The sequence below is a fragment of the Hyposmocoma kahamanoa genome, unplaced genomic scaffold, assembly GCF_003589595.1.
Source record: "Hyposmocoma kahamanoa isolate Upper Pololo Valley unplaced genomic scaffold, ASM358959v1 296, whole genome shotgun sequence".
NCBI lineage: Eukaryota > Metazoa > Arthropoda > Insecta > Lepidoptera > Cosmopterigidae > Hyposmocoma > Hyposmocoma kahamanoa.
This window is the reverse complement of record NW_020653780.1, coordinates 2,953,077-2,971,807: the sequence shown is the minus strand read 5'-3', so window position 1 is coordinate 2,971,807 and position 18,731 is coordinate 2,953,077. Positions and strand designations below refer to the sequence as shown.

At 34.9% G+C, this 18,731-nt stretch overlaps 1 protein-coding gene across 2 annotated transcripts in view; it reads left to right on the top strand.

Annotated features, from left to right (window-relative positions):
- Positions 1-18,731, top strand: part of LOC113229256 (angiotensin-converting enzyme-like protein Ace3) — a 267,907-nt gene that overhangs the window by 163,222 nt on the left and 85,954 nt on the right. For both annotated transcript variants that reach the window (XM_026462790.1, XM_026462789.1), the window contains exon 3: positions 3,909-3,951. The gene's annotated coding sequence lies outside the window, so the exon portion shown is untranslated. The remainder of the gene's footprint in view (positions 1-3,908; positions 3,952-18,731) is intronic.

Here is an 18,731-nt window from a genome sequence, read left to right as displayed (position 1 = left end):
GCCATTAGCTTCGATAACACTGTCGTAGCTGAAGGAAATACGAGGCTAATCAGCAGAGAAGTGGCACAAAAAATGAATGACGCACCAGCAGTTCATCGTTTTAAAGGATTAACAAATTTTTGTTTATGAGTTACAGTTAAAAGATTGCTGTTCTTGCTTACTTTTTGATCTGATTGCTTTATTTAGCGAGATCTTATTAGAATTGTGTTTTAGATGAGCGCTTTTAAATAAACCCTTTGGGGATTATTATTTATATGACACAAATATAAATTGGGACATTTTTATATAACACAAAAATAAACTAAAATGAGTTTATATGAAGTAGTTAGAACATAAATAAATGAGTGAGATTTAGCATAAGTTAAGCAAAAAGTGTGATTTAGCTTTTAACTAAATATATCGGATACTTAATCATAGTTTTAAGAAAAAAGACATATTTTTTATTGATATAAACTGTGACTGACTGTGAATGACTGCAAACTTAAAAAACGCCTAATAAAAATCTAAAGAAATCCCAAAAATTTGTTTGTCAATAGGAAAATGAAGAAACAAGTTAAAAGGAAAATTATGTTTGTTTCGTGTCTATTATTCAAAAGTATTTTCTAACCAACAATGTTTCTTAAAAAAAAAAGTGTATCATTATTATCATATTGTAGCCAAAACACTGTTGTTGCTTACAAATCAAGATAATAATATTTTTATTAGTTATTAATCAGAAAGTTTTGTTTTTTTTTCTCAAAATAATCTTTATGATTTTACACAAAACTACATTGGTAATCCGTCTAATTTCTAGAGCAAAGGCTCCGAATTTGTTTGAAATATAGGCTAGAAATAAAAAAAATTAAAATTAATTTAATTTATACATTTTCTGTGTCGGTAAAAATAAAATCAAACATAATAATGACGCTATATGGCTATTAAATTTTTTTCTGATTAATTTGTACTTTTCTCTCCAACGTCCTAATTTTGGTGACGATATTTAAATTTTGGTAATCAAGCAAAATTCATTTCCATTTATCGTTAAAACTACTTGATGTTTTGCCGGTAAGACATTCTTTTTGGAATTAATTTTTAATATAATAAATATAGTTGAAAATGCCTGGTTAAATGAAGTACCCGTTACCTTAACATTGCGTAACCTAAAGGTTATCAATAATTTCGTGAATATATTTCTATTGCTTACTGCTTCTTTGAAATTTCTTTATTTCAATAAAGTACATACAGTAACGTATAAACAATTTACCATTTAAATTTTACACATTAAATCACAATTTACAGAACACTTTATCAGGCTAAACTGCACCTATCAAAACATTATACATTAAAAAATATATCTCATTACGTCATAATGATTTATGAACTTTAAAAACACTAATATAATATAATAGAGTGTGAATTATTGTAATAGAACACTTATTTCATAGAGGGTAATTTTTTTTCTGTTGCTTACTGAACGAATTCGTAAAATCGGCTTTGTGGGTTTTTTGTTTGCTATTATCTAAATTAAAGGTCATTAATGAAGACTTATGGTCTATCCTATCGCATTAGGTACAACAGGTAATGATAGCTGTAAGTTGGAAATAAACAAATATCTAAATAAAATAAATAAATACATAAATGTTATCCCTACCGTGTAATTAACGAATTTGTTTGTACAAAGTAACAGTAACTAGTTACTTATTGCCAAGATATTACAGTAAACTATAAATATTCTTTTAGTTAACGAACTCGTCCAGACCCTCTAAATATTCTGCTTGGGTCTAGCGGCTACATTCGGAAGTCTGATTGTACCATTCCATCTTCCTGGTAGTACGTATTTATTCACAGCAGGACACCCCGAAATTCCAAATGTTCACGGTCGCCACTTAATAACCGAGGCTCCAATGTAGCGATTATATCAACAAACACAAAGGTATCTTGTTGCGAATAATTGTTCAAAGAAGTTATTTAAACTTGTTAGCAAAAAGTCTTAATTAGGACAATGTTTAATGAAGTGTGCGCGTGATTAACCACGTACAACATAAACTAATGTCAGTAAGAAACCTTTGTGTAGAAACTTAGCAACTTCGAATAGAATGGAATTCACCATCATCATCATCAACCCATTTATACGCCCCACTGCTGGGCACGGGTCTCCTTTTAGACGATGGTTTAGGCCATAGTCCGCCACTCTGGCCCAGTGCGGGTTAGGGACTTCACACGTTTTCCGAGGGTTGTGAACCTTCTTGGACGTGCAGGTTTCATCACGATGTCTTCCTTAATAGTATTTTCAAATTGAATTTACGTAAATTCCGAGAAACTCAGAGGTGCGAGCCCGGAATCGAATCCACGACCCTATACTTGAGAGGCAGTAGGTCAAATCATGAGGCTATCCGGCCTATCAGAAAGGCATTATCTATTACAAATACTGAGAAAGTAATTAAATAAGTACGAGGTACCTAACCACATAAATTAAAATATATTTTTGATAATCTAAAACAAGATACCTAAATATTATTTTATCGACTTAAGAGCAGATATATTTGTGTAAGTTAATTCAAAATGAAAATTCCATATTAGTTAATAAACATTAATAAAAGTGGCCACGTTGAGGCGACAGATCCGATCGAAGGATTTTTTCTTTGTCTTTGTTCGATCTTTGTCTCAATTATTATAATAAACTTGCGGAGTCATAAAAAATAGATGAATATCAGGGTAGTCAAAATATCATGATATTCAATGAAATATTGCAATTAATGTAGACATCTCTGTTGAATATTCTGATAGCTCTAATAAAGGTACCTGGTTGAGTGTAGAAACTATCATAAGTTCTCACAAGGTGGCGCTACGGCAAAAAGCTGTTCAAACCCAGTACAAAGATCCTCCACATCGATCTTAGAGAAATTCGTAAGATTTGCTGGCTCGATCCGTAGCTCAGGTGACAGAGCGGTAGCCACGTGGAAGCAACAAACTGGTTGTAGTCCAGTCGTACGTAAGGAATTTTTCTTCGTGTTTGTTCGATCTTTATATGACAATTAATAAAATAATTTCGCACAATGGACCGATTTTATACTCCAAAATGTGATCTCATTGAGAACAGACATTAATGCCACATACACACAAATGGGTCTCGACATGTGTTCCATCAGAGGATTATCATTAGTGACACATATTAACACCCAATCAAAATAGTCAATGTGATGTAGCACTCGTATCTGCGTTCTATATTAGTATTGATTTTCTGTACTGCCATATAATTACGTTTCAATAGCCGTTAATTACGATTTAATAGGCTTTAATGCAATCAAGGCCAAATCCGAATAAAGAATGAGTAAGCGATTGCCAATACTTTCGTAACAAAACGAATACACATGGATTAACTGCTTCTAAATTGTATATCTACATTGTCTTTGCAATTCATACGGTCGCTAAAGATATACTGGTTAGCAATTAATCTGTGGGGGATCACTCTGTGGTTTGACAGTAATAGGAGTCGTTAGTGTTTCTTGTCATCATCAAGGGAACTTAGTGGTCAATTAATTGGGCATTCTTCTCTAATAACCGAAATGAAGATACTCCGGACAATACCGTGATGCTACTTACGACTGAACGGTATCTACAGCATATTTTCCGAGCATACTTGACTTGTCAAGGTGAAGTATCTTTATAATGAAGAATCATTATTATACACGTTACGTCATTACGTAAGGTTATTGTTTGAACTTGTATAAATTTCATTTAATTGCACGTGTATCCCTAAATATGGATTGGCAATTTCTTGGTTAAATATAATTTGGTTATCATCTTTGTATAATCTTTTGAGAAAGGTTTTCCTTATTTGCTTCCAGTAATCTCGATTCTTATTTGTTTTTATTCTTTTATTTAATTTGAATTTGTTTGTACTAATGCTTCTCTCGTTTTGTTTGCAGAAGCTGCTGATGCCCTTCGATATTTCAAGCTGATTATATGAATGTAAGTCTTATTTTTAAATAATTCAATATTTGTAATAGATGTTAATATGACAGTTAATTTATTGGACGAAATAAATTTTAATTAGCAGACCACTTAAATTTCTATAAAAAATACCTAGGTGCGGTGTACCAATAAATAATTACATACAGTCATTGACCTACCACCTATACCATAGGTTAGTATTTATAAGTTCGATGAAATTATTGTTTTTGATTAGCGGTTTAAAAAAAACGTTTAGCTGATGAGTAATTTTTTCTTAAATACTCAAATACGTCGTTTATATGACATCCAGTTTTTTAGGTTGTTGTACAAGTCTTGTACTGATTGCCTGAAGGCTTGTGTACCGCTCGTGATCAGATTATCAGTTTTTGACTGGTTAGAATTTTGGATTAGTCGTGTAATTTATGGATCAAATTCAAACTAAATGAAGCAAATAGCTATTGAATAAAATTTATAACTATGACTGTAACCCACGCATACGTCTCATAGTCAGCATGGTTATATTGGTTTAACCTCACAGGTGCATAGTAAAATCGTGGTTGGCCACAACCCTTATGTGTAGTTCCGAGTCTTCTTTAGCAGTGTGTTGAATCTGTAACCAATGTGATAAGTTGGAGAGTCCAGTCTTCCATATTGACCTCTATGTTTACCTTGTAACTTGTTAACAATGTTTCAATATGTGTAGTGTTATGATCCACTTCCGAAAACTACTACTAACAGAATTTGTTTGTCATTGTCAGCTAATAACTGCCCATATAAAGTACTCAGGATAGTCAGATTGTATTTCTATGCCTTGAAATACCATTGTCGAAGCTTTTGATGGGTACTAAATTCAACGTAATTGCAAATTCTTCATAGTTCTTGAGAGCTTGAGTTTAATGTTTCAAACAACTTGTGAAATAGACAGAAGCGTACAGGATTTAAATGCCACATTTCTGAAATAATGTTGATGACATGATCTCTCTTGAAAATTGTTGAAAAGTCATAATTGTGAATGAATGTTTCAGTTGAAAAGGAGATTAGGTTAACTAGTGTTTAATGTTGGAAGCGGTACGCTGAGACCAATGCAGGAACTATTTGTACGTTTGGTAATAACAGTATTGTTTTGAATAACGAATTCCTTTCTTACAAGTTTGAATTGGCTCCGGATTTCACAAGGTACCTACGTGAAGAAGGCACGCATCTAGAAATAGTCTTTTTTCTACTTTTTGTTCTTTCTTTTGTTTTTTTAACCCATAGCACCGCACTAGGGAAACCCTGTATCGCGAGTGCCCTGGACGCACAGAGAGAAAACCACAAATTGTTTATTCCCGGCCCGGGAATTAAACCCGGGACCTCTGCGTGGAAGACCAGCATCGTAACCGTTCGACCACTAACATTGTACACGTCTAAGAAAGGATTGAATGTTTCTTAGAATGAAAGTCAGCGCCATAGCTTGTATCTCGAATGGTCCTTGTACTGATGGCAACAAGGTCATTTTGCAAAAAACGTGGAACATGTCTCAAGAACCCTATTATCTTTTTTCATGAAACCAAGTGATGACGGGATGAACAAGTTGGCGCCTGTTGGTAAGCTAACAGTGACACTCAAACCTTTAAATCCAAAGGTCTGAGGGGAACTGCCACTGCGCCCGTTACCCGGAGACACAAGTTGATAAGTCTCATGTGCCTGTAATGTCACCAGCGCCTTATCCTTCAAAACCGGAACGCAGTAATGCTTGTATTACTGCTTGGTGGCAGAAATAAGTAGGGTGGCATTACTTTCCTGGACTAACTCTTTCACAAGGAGTTTTACTGTTACTAAAATATAATATCTTTTTATTATCTGTACTAAGTTAATCAGGGAATTCACGTTATACAAAGTCAGAAAATCCAACGCAACATTCAGTTTGGTCGAAAGCATGAAATTTTCAGGGGATTGAAAATGAAACGTAATTCCGGTCGACTAATTTTAGATACAAGTCTAAAGACAAAAGCAGAATACAGTTAATTCAACGACCTGCTCTCCTCTCAGGCGTGCATTTACGTGTACAACAGGCTCATTAAATGTACCTTTGTAACTCTCACTTTGTGAAATTCAAGAACTTTAGAGGTCCTTTTGTATGAGGTTTTACGTTTTGAAGAATATTCGTCTTAAGGCGTTTTGTTAATTACTTTTTCATTCAAGAATACCTAAGAAATGGTATTAAGAAAATGCTTATATTTAAGTTTCATTTCAGGATAATTTCAAAATAATTATTTAATATCACCAGCAGGAAGATGAAACTGTAAGGCTCAACTCACACTGGCGCAGAGTCGAAGCGTCGCGTCGTTAAGGTACAAATTTGTGTATTGCAAATATGGAATCGAGCGGCTACGTGCGACTTGGTAGCATTCGAGCGGCTTCGTCGCCGCGCGTCACTTGGGCGCCATGAGGTGTTAGACGCCGACCAAACTGTGATCCCGGCGCACTAATGCGTCGTCTGGCGGTGGAGTTGAAAAACTGGACGCGACGCGACGCTTCGACTCTGCGCCAGTGTGAGTTGAGCCTAAGACGAAAAAGATGAATCTGTAAAATACCTTAAAAAATGGTACTAACAGGATGGAATGAATGATATTTTCTGTGATTTACTTGAAATCATCATCATCAACCTATTTGTACGTCCCGCTGCTGGGCACGGGTCTCCGAAGGTGTAGGCCCACCACGCTGCTAGCCCAATGCGGGTTGGGGACTTCACACCTTTTCCAAGGCTTGGATGCTTGTGAAACTTCATCGACGTCCAGGTTTCATCACGATATTTTCCTTCACCGAAAAGCTCATGGTAAATTTTTAGTAAAATTTCGCACATAAATTCCGAGAAACTTTTCTGCGAGGAAAAAGTCAAACTATTAGACGACCATGAAAAGAAGTACCTATTTAGAGGTATACACATAAATCTAAATTGCCATAGCTTGCTAAGCAAGTAATTTGTTTTAGAATGTAGATGATGCACAAAAGATTTTAAAACTTAAAAGAAAGAAAGAAACTTAAAGTACAAAAAAAAAAATACACAAAACGACGTACGTCCCCGTGCGTTTATACGGTAATGTTTGTTTCAAGTAGCAGTAGAGCTCCTTGTAAAAAAGAGTTTGTTCAAGTAAGGAAGTACAGGCACATAGCACAGGCACAGTGACATTGCCCCTCAGATCGGCAAGCTCTGAGCGGCACTGTAATTGTTATTGACAGGTGTGTCACTTACCACCATAAAAAACGTATTTGAAATTTGAGAATCTGGTTGTATTGTATTTGATAATCTATATGTTGTAATAATGTCCTGAAATAATCATTACTATTACTAGAAGAGTATGATAAGTGCACAGGAAAACTGAATATCATTTCATGAATTTTTACCACGCTCTTACAAAGTATAACACAGTTTTCATAGTTTGTCGCTTGTTTTTCCTTTATACTTTTTATTTGCGAACGTCTAAGTCACAATAGTAATCACATAAAGAAATAAAAAATACTACCGCTGGAAGACTTGTAAGGCGTCAGTATCGCGTTACAAATAAACCAGGAATGTCTTTCAACAGTTATTACTCGTACTTGTCACGGCTTCTGAATTCTTTACTCTGACTTATTCTCAGTTCTTTCAAATAGAAATTTGAAAGAACTGAGAATAACTTAGAGCAAAGATGAAATTGACAGCACAACATTTTTCAATTTCATTGTAATGAAAAAGCGAAGGTGACAAAATGTAACTTTAACCTTTGTAACTATTTCCATTGTATTGGAATAAAATAAACTATTTAGCTATTTCAGGTGTAAAATTATCTTAATATATAGTTACTATAATCGCAATAGCTTATGTAAATATGCTACGTCCTATTGACAAAAAATTAAAAGGTCTATACAGACTTTTCAAATTATACCTGCAAGCAAAAATGGATTCCTACGAACATGATTTCAAAAGCAACTTCATTAGTACTTGTTGTACCGAATGAAATATGCTTTTTCTTTTTTTGTTAAAATGAGGGTACCTTAGTTGTGGTTCCATTTAAATTTGAAGAAAATATTCCACCTCTAAGGGTGGCAAACTTGGGGATGCACGACTTTTGAGGTTGGTAATTTTAGTACTCTATACCGAGATTATTGTTTGCACTATATATCGTTAATATTGTTGAAATTTTAGCAATATTTGAAGGCGCTATGCATTGAATTATATGGTTAAGAGCTGCCACGTAATGGAAAAAAGTGTATTAAAAACATCCTCGATCTTTCTGTTGTTAACCAATCATTATCAGCTTACACGCGTCCGTTGCTGGATATAAGTCTCCCCTTGAGCACGCCAACCTCTCCTTGTCCTGTTATTAACAAATCTACCATTTATAATATTATAAAATATATAGTTATGTTTATTGTACTCAATTTATTCTTTCTCTATGCTGCCGTGTTGTGACAACACTTTTTTTCATTTTAAAATTACTGAGAAATAAGACAAGCTCGGTGACTAAACGGTTTATATTTTAGGCACTAGATGAGGAGGTCCCGAGTTTGACTCCCTGTAAGAGCAATTTGGTAAATGAACTTTTCTAAATTGGTTTTGATCTGGGTGTTTTAGGCAGTGACCCGGAGTGATTTCTTTTGTTCTAGTACTCATGGTAACGGGGAATTTCCTACACATAGCACATTATTATCATATCACAGGCAGATCCGCCAGAGTCAGCCCTCTTGCTGGTGTGAATACACCAGCAAGAGGGCTGACTCCGCAGCTGAGCTAGCAGAAAAAATAAGAAGTAATAAGTACCTGGACCTCGGCTCCGACTACCTATTTACAGCTTTTGGAGTCGAAACCCGTGGGTCCTGGTGCCCTTCATCTGTAATAAGTAACACAAGGGCAAGCTACCTTGCCCAAAGCATTAGCATAGCCAGCATCTTGGGTACCTTGCCGCGGAGACCTAATTTTATTAATATAGTAAAATTAGGATTTTTATTAATCCTAATTTTCTAACTAACGTGGCAGGCAGTGACCTAAAACCCTCCCATCAGAAGAGACTCATATGATGACACATGGTGTGTAAGGAGTGCTCATTCGTAAGCATCGTAATCGTTTTTCGATCATTCATCTACAGCCGTTAGTAATAAGTATGCTACTAAAAAAAATATCGTTACCAGCTACTATACCACGTAACTATGAAATATTAGTTCTTTGCCCGCTCCCAATAGCAATTGGGTTTATTTCCAGTGTTCATAAAAACGTTCATAATTTTCATTTACGATTGCTGCATATGTATATGCGATCAAGTTAAGCTATTTGCTCACTCAATGCGTGGCTATAGATTTTAGCTACTATTTTCTACAATCTGCCTAAACTAAATAACTACGCCTGTCCTATCATTGGTTAATTGTTGTCGAATAAGTTTAATTTCTGTCCATATGAATATTATAGCTTGTGGCATTCAGCATGTCTACAGAGGTTGTTTTCATAAATAACGTATACGGTTGTAGGAAAGGGTGAATTATCGCTATTGACATGCCAAATGGCACTTAGTTTAGCCATTTTTATTTTGAGAAACTGTTACAAGTAACAGGCGGGATAGGAAAATGTCTGAAAAGTTGAAATCGATTAATCATTTTATATGCATTAAAAAATATTATTGTTTAAACGAGTATATCAAATGTGGAGTTTTTGATTGCCTACACCATTTTCTTAATTGTCCAAAAACTGATAGATTACCCCAGTTAACCTTTAAAAAATGATGATGCACATATTCTAAGTTACACTGTCTCTACTTTTTTGATACTTTGTTATATTCTATAAATTTATTCATTAATCCATTGCCACGTTAACGGTCAGACTAAGTAGGTAATTACAAGTACGTTGTATATTATCAAACGAGTGGAAAATGTCTCTACTTCATGTTGTCATCTTTAAGTTAAATATTTTATACAACGGACACAGTATTCGAAAAAAATTTACCGCTTTTATGAACAATGTTAGATTCGCTTGTTATGTACTTACGCCATTACGAATATCCGTTTTTTTTTTTAAATTCCACCGTATGGGTTTTATCTATACTGAGTATGTGTACCATTTTTATTTCCTTTAGGCAATGATAATAAATTTAATTGACGTTCCCTTGCGCTGTTCGATGCAGATGAAAGTTCTTTCGCACCAATAAATTATCGTTACGCGTAATGAGGTTATCGTTTCCCGACCGTTTGATTCCAAAATCGACGCGAAGCATACCCGAAAAGATTTAGTGAAGAAATCTAAATTCTACTCAATATAGTATACTTTCGATGATATAAATAAATTGGTATTTTCATCGTCGGCTCGATGAGAAAAGATTTTGTTACTTAGGGAACATTTTGGTGAAACCTTAAAGAAGACAAATGGGTGTCTCATTACCGGCCCCCTTTCTCCCCTCTTTTGTTATATCAAATTCTTGGCGCGTGACGCCAAGAAACCATATTGGTGCCTTCAATCTAGAGTTTGAGCGTTTTGGTTTTGTCGTAACTTAGGTTTCTGTTCGATGACATTGTTCCACTGGGAAAGTAGACGTGACCGGAGCACAATGTTAAAAAGTTTCGGACCTATAGAGTTCGCTAAAGTACGATTTTAGATCAATGATTTAGTTTGATACTTTAAAAAGAGTTTGTTCATAACATAAAAATAGTATAACAGGCTTACATCTGTTATACATAAAATATTTAATATAAAAATATTAAAAGGTAAAATGTGTTGGTTCAACCCACATTATCTTTTTTTACTATGTTTTCCAAAAGCTTAAGTGTACTATTGTGTTAACGCTAATGAAGTTTACGCCTTGTTTCTGCTTTCTCATATTTGTCTTTGACAGCTATCAATATAAAAACAAAATAGTAACATAATATCCAAGAGTACAAAACGAACTTAACTTCGACTTAGCAAAAATTATGAACTGAGCAAGTTTTTTGTATTTACATAACAGACTTTGCCCAAGCTTGAGGAAGAAATTACGAAGTAAACTTAAAGTTTAATTTAGTTTCTTGTTCAAGCTACTGCAAAGTTGGTTTTGTAAATACAAAAAACTTGCTTAGTTCGCTATTTTTGCTCAGCCGAAGTCAAACTCCGTTTTATAAATCTCAATCTAAGAATCTTTTATGCCGCTCCACAACATTATCGTGAGAGAGCAAGTTATTTTATTTTTATCATATCAAGTGACGGGACGAACAAATCGTGCGCCTAGTGGTAAGCGACACGCCTGTCCTTAACAGTTGTAGTGCCACTCACTGTCGGGTCGGGAGCAAGGTGGGTGTAATTCTGTGTATTTATATGGACGACAGCACACCACGTGCGGGCGCGGGACCCGTCAGTGTATTTCACGCTTTAAATCACGACGATTGACAAGTCGGAGAAGAAGAATGTGGTCAAGAAGGAGAGTGTGCGATGGAATTACACGATTTAATTCCGCCTTCCCCTATCATCGGGGGACTGGCGTAGGCTTGGCTTCCACCCCTATGTTGTGGATATTCCAAAGGTTCGCACGAAGCGTTACGCTTCTACATTTATATAGCAAACGGCTATGGAGTGGGATGCCCTGCCTGCAGACTTGTTCCCTGAACGTTATAACTTGGATCTTGTCAAGGCGAGAGTGAACAGGCATTATTTAGGTGTGCATGCTCAATCGTCGACCTCGTCGTCGCTTTACGTCAGGTGAGATGGAGGTCAAACGCACACTTACATTTGAATAAAAAAATTAAATAAAAAAGTCCCGCCTATAATTTCACTAGTACCCTTAACCCTTCAGAATCGAAACGCAGTACTGCTCACATTGCTATTTGGTGGCAGAAATAGGTAAGGTGGCAGTACCTCTCTGGACTAACACGTTCACAAGGAACTCGTCTACTAGTAAAATGGTACTAGGTATATTATCCCTAATGAATCATCGTCGTTGTCATTGAGTGACGATATCTTTCACCTTTAAAAATATCGACAATAATTTTCTTTGTCAATTAAACATTTCAATAACATAAATCTCCACATTTCTTTTATTCAATATCTAAATATTTTTTACAAATAACTAAATAAAACGTGGTCTGCGGCAAATATTCTAGGCACGGTTTTAATAAAATCCAGTATTCACGTTATTTACTTATGCCGCCTCCTATCGCCGAGCTATTGATATACCTACTTGCATACCACATAGTATGAGTATTTCTTATTCGAATTTTCTTCGAGGTTTCTTAAAACAAATGACGTCGATATTCAGACTTCCCCGTTCAAGAAATTTACAGTAAATAACATTGACTTACAATTATATGGACGTCGGGTCCGCGCTAAAAAGGGTCCGAACGTATAGGGCGTTAAAATCGTATACAGAGCGTCATTCACGCTTTAGTCTTCGTTTGTTCGACTGACAGCGAAGCAAGCAAAATTAGACAGTACTGCGATGACATTACAATTTAAATTCAACGTTTTAGCTTTTTCATATTCCTTTACATGTCACTACGTTTAAATAGGTTGACTTGGGACATTTTTTTCGTGATTTTTGTATTAGACCCGCCAACATTTATTTGTAAATCAATGGTAAATAAGATTGCTATTAGAAGCTATTTATTTATTAGTAGTCAATAACATTACTAAAAAAATACTCTTGAAATAGTTATTTGTTAAGCAAGGTTGCAAAGTTGTTGTTTGACGCGAGTGGTTTTATTGGAACCTGAGCAAACGAAGGAAGCTAAAATTGAACCACAAGCGAAGCGAGTGGTTCAAAAATAGATTCCTGAGCGTAGCGAGGGTTTCAAGGCACGACACGCAAAGCAACTTTGCTGCCGAGCGAAACACACAACTTTTCACCTCACCACAAAATGGTAGATGACAGAAAAAGAATTGAACTATAAAACATCAGTTTTTTAAATTAAAGGAAAAAGTTTATCTTCGGATGCGTTTTGAAATTACACTTCATTAATTTTTATTCTTGATTGTACTTTTATTTTGTGTTTATTAAGTGATTATTTAAATTATTTTAGTTCTTCCACGAATTAAAACAATAAACACAATTAGTCATCATTGTTAATTTTATGTCAACAGTAATAAGAATGAAATATACCAACGGATTTATTATTAGTTAAATAAGAATGTACGATAAGTCGCGTAATTGAACGTGTCATTTTCATTTTTTTTTTTGAGTCCATCGTCAAGTTCGAATTTCAAAAACCTTTCCTACCCTAGCGTGCAAAAAACGCTTTTGCGCGCAGATTTCTAAGGAGTAAGAAAGCCTTTCCGAGCTAGTGAGGTGAAAATAATATTGTTTCTTATATTCACGCCAATATTATTACGTCTATGGCCCATGTGCCTGCAGCAAACATAACATTGACTACGCTAAATACACGCACCTGCATATTTAGCGAAACAAATACAAAGTGAGGTTATAAAATACTGACGTTAAAGAAGAATCATACATAAAGTAAAGTAAAGCAATTAAATCCACATCTTCTTAGTACAGCTTTATTCAAACTTTATTAAAAAAACAAAGAAATAAAATATTTACGAAATTTATAAGAATGCAAAATGAACCTCGTATCATTGCACAAACCTCTATTAATTACTAGTAAATTAAAACAAATTAATGATAAAAATGACTGCCGACTATTTTTTTTTTTCAAATTAGACCTAAAGTAAGACGACCTACCAGACTTTGAATAAACGCTGCATTATTCTGAGCATTTAACTAGTGGTCCGATAAACGTGCTCACACTATGGCGCCCACAGAACAATAAATACAGTGGAAGTGGTTAGTTAGCGTCTGACGCGTGCCAACTATAAGTCTCGAAAGACCTATGTGAGCTCAGTCCGCCATTTTCGCTTTGTATTGTATGGTTGTGTCATTCTTTTGTGCAAAGACTCTAAAATCCTAGAAAAATGCCTTATTGTGCTGTCGTGACTGAGTTATAACCGCCTATAGATGCCCTTAGTGGCAGTGCTTTCTTGATTCGAAATTTAACAGCAGACGATAAAGCTCTTTTAATTTTTCTTTTTTTATAATCGTATAATCATAATCAGCATCAAAACGTGCTCTAAGTACTTAATACGCTTCTGCAGAGGGAACTTTTTGATTGCCAATTTCAAACGGTTCATAGTATTGTGCCGTCTGCGCCCCGATCCATTGACTTTACGAGTTTGGGACAATAAACTTCGCATATGAGAATTTGAAATGAAGTTTGGAGTATTGAACTGAAAGATATGATATTTTTTGTCATACATTTTATTGTTTTGTATGTGATTTCTTATCGGTACTAATTATAACCCTGAACCATTGACTTAGAAATAAATGGACGATGGGTCTAACACAAAAACCACGAAAAAAATGCCCCAAGTCAACCTATTTAAACGTAGTGACATGTAAAGGAATATGAAAAAGCTAAAACGTTGAATTTAAATTGTAATGTCATCGCAGTACTGTCTAATTTTGCTTGCTTCACTGTCAGTCGAACAAACGAAGACTGACAAATGAAGCGTGAATAACGCTCTGTATACGATTTTAACGCCCTATAAGTTCGGACACTTTTTAGCGCGGATCCGACGTCCATATAATTGTAAGTCAATGCCCTGAACCAATTGAAACGTCACGTCATTGAGTGACTCTTTTTGACCTTTTCAATATGGTACTAAATTTGCACTCTATTGCCTAGGATTCAAAGTTTCACGTATGAAACTAATTATTCTTGTTATAATTAGTCTTTGAATTTTAATGTGGTCGAGATCCTTCTTGTACCTTAAATTCGGAAAATCTTTTGTTATATATATATAAATGTTATATAAATATAACAAAAGATTTTAGTAGACTAATAAATATTGATAAAGAAGAAATAAGAACCTGTAAATAACCCGAAAACTTCGTTCGTTAGAAAACAAAAATATGCGCGATTTAGATCCGAAATAGTTTCATTTCCAAAAATTAAGAAGACATTGACTTGTCAAAATGAATCTAATGGTTTATTTACAGAATTTAGGGAATTTAGGGAAATATTTAAGGGCATATCAGAAAACTTGATACATATAAAATTATGTTCATTATTGAAATAACTATCACATCTAAAAAAAAAATTTCATTACAACAAAACTAGTGTCAAAAATAGACCTCTGCTAATTTCTCAGTGTACAACGAAAGTGTTCATTTATTAACAAAAATATGGTTTACGTAACAAAAATACTGATTGCACATCAATTTAAATTAACTCTAAACGAAATAACAATTCTTTTAAGATAATTACCGTAATTTTTCTCAAAAGTTGCTCCACAAATTATCTTGGTTTATGCAATGAATCACGTACAAGAAATATATTTATGATATAACGAATAACACATATTGCATAATATTATTTAAAAAATGTCATCTGATTTACTGAAAATAATCGGGACTTTTTATCTTTTTCGCATACAACCTTGAGTCTGGGGGGTCTACTCTCATTCACCGTTCGACATCTAGTTGTCGTATTCCAGAACTCTACTCAATGCTCAAGTCAGGACTTGAGTATGATTTAAAGCACTAGAAATCATACTCAAGTCCTTGCCATTAGGGTCGTATTTCCAGTGCTTGAAATCATACTCAAGTCCTGACTAGAGCATTGAGTAGAGTTCTGAAATACGACACTCAGATTACGAACAAATTAAAAGACAACGTCAAGTATGAAGCTTCACTCGCATCATGCGTCTTTTAATTTGGTCGAATATTACTTATTTGACAGTTATTTTTTCGGACGGACGTCAGACGGAGAATGAGAGTAGACCCCCTGGTACAATATGCCCGAATAAAGAACAAGCTAGAACGCAGTGCAAATGAAACTGCCCTCATTTTTTTCAAAAACTATAAATGCGAACAGGCATGTCTGCCTCAAAACATAACTGCATGCTCGCGATTTGCCTAATGTATGTGGTACCACCAGTAGACGCCAAAAATGTTCTAATCGGATAGAAAAAGAAGCATGGACGTCCAGCGAAAGCAAGACTCGCATTAATAATTCAATATTTTTTATTGAATTATTCATATAAATCTATTATGTCCCGCTACTGGGCAAAGGTTAATAAGTTGTTTTAATTTTTTTAAATTATTTTCTGGTTTTTTATTTTAAGTTTTGTACCTGATTTTCTTGTAAACGATTCATAATATTGGAACTAAATTGAACCTTTACTTGCAAATAAAAAAAATACTACGATTTTCAAGCATTAGACTTTGTTGCAATGTTTGTGTGCAACTTCTTTTTTTGGTTGATCTCATTGTTTTGGAAAAATCGTAGAATTAGATCATTATGTCAAATAAAATGGTGTTTCATTCCGATAGACACTGATGTACCTTTTAGTGAAATAGTTATGTTTTTTTCTCATAAATTTGTGGTCATACGTTTGTTGTATGCAAGAAATATTAGATATGTATTTAGATGTTAGATATGCATTGCGCTAAAATGTTATGCATTAATTATTAATTTTATTAATTAATTAATTTTAGTACATAATACATGCAATACATACATTTATAGTAGTGTCAGCAAAAATATATTAAGTGACAGATGACATTTAAACAACTAGTAACTAAGACATAAACTTTACACAAGCAATATTAAATAAAACAAGGTATATATTTTATGAGGTCTCCGCTGTTAATTAGCTGGAGTATCTGGTGGCAGTATCTGGCCGGCGTGATGGCGCCAGACCTTGCCCCGGTTAGTGGTCACGCGGTAGTACATGTGCGACCCAGTCTTTCCGCCATTCCCCCATACTCCCACTTTTTGTTTGAATGCTAAATTCCAGCCTATTGGAAATCGGGACTATTTATAAGATTCCCCAAAATTCTTTTCAATTTTCTCATGAATACTTTCCTCTTTCATTTCTAATTACATTTATTATAACTCATGAAATTTTTAAAAGTTATCAGTCAAAGATTGAATATGTGTGTTGAGTTCCTCATTATTTGAAAGTTTCTTGATTTAAAATAACATTTAGGGTCCGGGTAGGGCGGGCTGTTCACCAGGTCCAACAGGTTCATTTTGACGCCATTAAAAAATTGTTTACTAGCATCCGAAGATATAAATATATTAAGTGATATATGTCACATAATCATATTACATATTACCTATGTCTGCTGCTAAACAGAGCTGAGCGTCACTGCGATCCAGTTTGGGTAAGGGTGCTGGTGCAATGGCAATGGCCCTCATATCTTTGCGATTTAAAGTTTTGAATTGTCCTGCAACGGCCATGGACATACGTGTCGCTTACCACCAGATGCACGACTTGTTCGTCCCGTCACTTGGTATCGTAAAAAAAGTAACCTAGCCATAAATAACTTATACTAAATATAAAAATGTATACAGATATTAGTTCTTAGAATATGCTTTATGGCACCTATATTAAGTACCATTTAATATGTCACTCGTCGTTGGGTCACTTCGATGACCTCGGGGGTTGTAAACTTTGAAATAACGCACACACTAAACATAGCCTCGCACTAGGGAAACTCTATGTCGCAGGTGTCATGGACACACACATAGACAACCACAAATTACACTCAAACTCACGAGAGAAATAAATGTAGGCCATACAAATATTTCTCCCGACCTGGGAATCCAACCTGAGATCTCTGCGTGGCAGTCAGGCATGGTAGCCGTTCGGCCACGGAGGCAGTTAAATAGTTTGATAGTAATGAAACATATTAATTAGTAGTCGCTGTCGAATTGTAAGTTCGGGTTGAAAGTCGGGTCAGTGACCACTACTGACATGCTGAATGGCTAAAACTATAGATATGAAATTACTGACGTCATCATTTTTATCCAAGACAATTGTTATGTGTCTATGGATTTATTTTAGTTGATCCTAATTAAAATCAAAGAGTTATCACAAACGGTGACTAGAACCGGGATCTTGGCTTCGGTTTCTTATATGCATTCGGAATTGAGTTCATTGAGACTATTCTATTTACAAAATCATATTTGCTTAATTAACTGCCTCCGTGGCCGAATGGTTACCATGCCGGACTGCCACGCAGAGGTCCCAGGTTCGATTCCTGGGCCTGGAGGAATATTTGTATGGCCTAGATTTATTTCTCTCGTGAGTTTGGGTGTAATTTGTGGTTGACTATGTATGTGTCCATGGCACTCGCGACCCAGGGTGTCCCTTGTTGGCTATGTTGAGTGTGTGCGTTTTTATAAAAAAAAATCTAAATAATTAAAGGAATCAATAAGAAACCCAAGGGCTGGGAAATCAATTTAGCCAACTTATTAGTACAGCTATATAAGGATGGATGGAAGGAGGTAGCAGTTTGGGCTCTTTGCTACGGTAAGCCAATTTCATCCTTTTTCGACTTGAAAATTCGAATTTGCCCTGTCCTAGCATTAAAAGTGTTAATATGTTTATTGATTGGCTTTTTTATTTTAATTAATACTTTACGACAGGTTAGTTTGATTCTATCATAATAGACAGAAATAATTGAGTAATAACTTTTTATGAAAGAAACGAAACGAAAGTTTGTTTATCAGCTTTTTTTGCCAAATTTTATTGACATCGGTTGCCAGAAAAGGGCGCGAAACTGGATTTATCCCCTTGTTTGCCACCTTTTGAGGTGGGATATTTTCTTCAAATTTTAATGAGACCAATCCCAAAGTACCCTCGTTTTAACAAAAAAGAACCACCAAAATCGGTTCTCAAATGCCGGAGTAATCGCGTAATATACATAAAAAAAATACAGTCGAGAACCTCCACCTTTTTTTGAAGTCGTTTAAAAAGAGTTGCAAGCGGCACGAACATTACCTAGAATAACTGTAGGGTCATTTTTTAGGTTAGTTTT